Raw genomic sequence first — 3,246 nt, 5'->3', positions numbered from 1 at the left:
GGATACATGATTGTGGGGTGTCAACCAGGACCCAGAAGATTCTGAAGAGTCACCACCATGTGCTCCAGGAACTCAAGTCCTAATTAAAGTCTGAAAGATGGGTCCCCAAAGGCTCAACTCGAGCCCACATGGAAGGGTCCCTTCCCTGTAATACTTTCTACACCCACAGCAGTCAAGGGACCAGGACATGACTCCTGGATTCACTACTCACGAGTCAAGCTCTGGAAGAAAACAGGAGAGGACACTCAATACACCTGTGAGTCCCTGGGGGATCTCAGATACCTATTCAGGACTACAAACAGGTGCCATTCTAATGAACACCCCCAAAATCAAGTTTCAGGGATAAGATTTCTCAGGACAGCTCTAAAGAACCAACACAGCTTGGCAGGGGTTGCACTCCAAAACAGACAGGAGCTAGATCTCCTGATTCCTGAACAAGGAGGGACTTGAGCCATATTGAATAAGATGTGTTGTTTCTGGGTGAATACCTCCAGCTAAGTTAAAGAAAGACTCACAATCCTCAGGAAAAACATTCAGACCCCACAGGATCTCAAAGAACGAGCTGGAGAGTTCTCGGGGTGGCTACAATCTCTCTTTGGGGAATCCTCCTGGCAAGGGGGGGGGTTGGAGTTGGCTAATGCCCCTGCTAATCCCTGTCATCACCATATTGATGCTGCTTATGATTGCTCCATGTATCATCAATTGTCTAACGCATTTTGTCTCTGCCCAGGTCAACAAGCTATAACATGCAGTGCCAGTTCAACAAGGATATATAAAACTACAGCCGACCGTAGAAAATATCACTCACGCTTAGATGGACACCGCTATAAGGACTCTGAGGCTTAAGACTAGCAAGAGAGGAGGCCCAATGCCCCTCACCATCCAAGTTCAGCAGGAAGTAGCCAGAGAGACCTCAATGCCCCTATTCCCCAAGAATTGGGCCTCCCATCTCTTGAGGGGGGAATGTTAGATAGTTAGAATAGGAAAAACAAGTCCAGAACGGAGGTGGCTAAAGGACAAAGAAGGGAAAAGCCCACGAACATAGAACAAAAGTAGGTCTGAGGACCTCAGGTGAAACAAACAGCCCTCCTGGCTAGCCCAGGTTACACAGGGCAGGCCCAGGGGGAGGAGAGAAAACATATAAAAGGGGGAGTGAAACTGGGCCGGGGCCTCTCTTCTCTTTGTGTCTCTTGGGTCAACGCACCCTCACACCTCGAGGAGGTATTTTCCTTTACTTTCTAAATAAAACAGCTGTAACATGGAGCTGTAACACTTGTCCATCCATTGCTTCAAATTTTTGCTGAAGCAAGATAGAACCAAGGAAATTACACATTCCCCCAACAGACCCAACTGTGCACTTCAGAACCAGCTGGGTGTCTCCTGAAAATGCAGATCCCCAGGCCCAGAACCAGCCTTTCGGGGCGGAGTTTGAGACTCTAACCTCCTGAACTTTCCAGGTGGTGCTAATGGTAAAGAACCCGCCTGCCAATGCAGAAGAACACAGAGACACAGGTTCGATCCCTGGATCAGGAAGATCCCCTGGAGAAGGGAACAGCTACCCACTCCAGTAATCTTGCCTGGAGAATTCCATAGACAGAGGAGCCTGGCGGGCTACAGTGCAACGGGTTGCAAAGAGTCAGACACGACTAAAGCAAGTTAGCACACACATGCCAGCCAGCTGGGACTGATGCAGGCATGTGTAAGACGACCGCCACTGCAGCAAAGGACGGGGGTGACCCGCACCCCAGATCCCCATGCCCCAGCGCCCCACCACAGACCACCTCTGGCTCCTGGGGCCCCAGTGAGCTGCTCAAGCCTCTGGATTTCCCTGGCCTTCCAGCAGTGGCTACATGCCCAATGCCATATGAAAACCATCTGCTTTTGCAAAAAGTGGCCAGAGGCATGGAAAAAGTCCCAGTCAGCCAGACCTAAGACAGATAAAGGCTCATTTCCAGGTGGTTGAAGAAGTGTTGGTCTTGAGGAAGGAGGATGGCCTGAGGCTGGAGGGCGGGGCGGGAAGAGAAGACACAGGAAGATCCACAAAGCTGGGCTGGAAGGCACCCTGAGCCAGTCAGGAAGGAGGCCCTTCGGGGCGGGGGATGGAGGCAGGCAGTGATTCCCGCCGCCCCCCAACCCCCGCCTCCAACCTTGCAGGAGAGACAGAGCAGGCCTTCCAGGGGAGGGGCTTTAGAGTTACTTAATGTCTTTGCTGACAAAGGTCCGCCTAGTCAAAGCTATGGTTTTCCCAGTAGTCATGTATGGATGTGAGAGTTGGACCATAAAGAAGGCTGAGGGCTGAAGAATTGACGCTTTTGAACTGTGGTGTTGGAGAAGACTCCTGAGAGTCCCTTGGACTGCAAGGAGATCCAACCAGTCCATCCTAAAGGAAATCAGTCCTGAGTACTCACTGGAAGGACTGATGCTGAAGCTGAAACTCCAATACTTTGGCCACCTGATGCAAAGAACTGACTCATTGGAAAAGACCCTGATGCTGGGAAAGATTGAAGACAAAAGGAGAAGGGGGCCACAGAGGATGAGATGATTAGATAGCATCACTGATTCAATAGAAATGAATTTGAGCAAACTCTGGGAGATAGTGGAGGACAGGGGAGCCTGGTGTGCTGCAGTCCGTGGGGTCACAAAGAGTCAAACGCAGCTTAACGACTAAACAACAACCACCACCAGCTCTGTCTTTGGGTTTCCAGTCAACTGTCAAGGACTCCTTGCAGACACTAATCCAACTTTAAAAATGCAAATACCTTTGACCTAATCCCCGCCCCCAGCTGCCCAGCCTCTCTGCTCCACGGGGTACCTGGGGCAGGGGTGGCAGCAAGGGCCCCCATAGCCAGGGGCCGGCAGGGCTGACAGGAGGCTGTTAAGCCAGTGAGTATGCACGAGGGTCTCTTTTGCGTTTTAAAAGTGCACGTGCCTCTGTGCTCAGCATATTCTGGAGTTGGCCTCTGGGGGGAGCGTGCTGGCCAGGGACGCCAGCGCTCCACCTTTCGTGCCGTGGGCTCCCTCGCTGTGCACGGATTTCACAGAAGACTCTGCTGTGCTGGAGACAGTCTCAAGCAGTGTCGGGAACAGACCGCACAGGCATCCCTTCGCCACCCCACCCCATTCCCTTAGCGCCTGCCCCAGGCTCCCCACAGGGCGGACACAGTGTGTTCTGTCTCGAAGCCAGGAGGGCCCGCTTGTGAGAATGTGACAGGAGCTGTGGTGCTGGATCCCGCGGGCCCAAGAGCT

Source organism: Bison bison, unplaced genomic scaffold (genome assembly GCF_000754665.1).
Source record: "Bison bison bison isolate TAMUID 2011002044 unplaced genomic scaffold, Bison_UMD1.0 scf7180017854957, whole genome shotgun sequence".
Classification (NCBI taxonomy): Eukaryota; Metazoa; Chordata; class Mammalia; order Artiodactyla; family Bovidae; genus Bison; species Bison bison.
The sequence above is the reverse complement of the archived record's forward strand: the minus strand, read 5'-3'. Positions refer to the sequence as shown.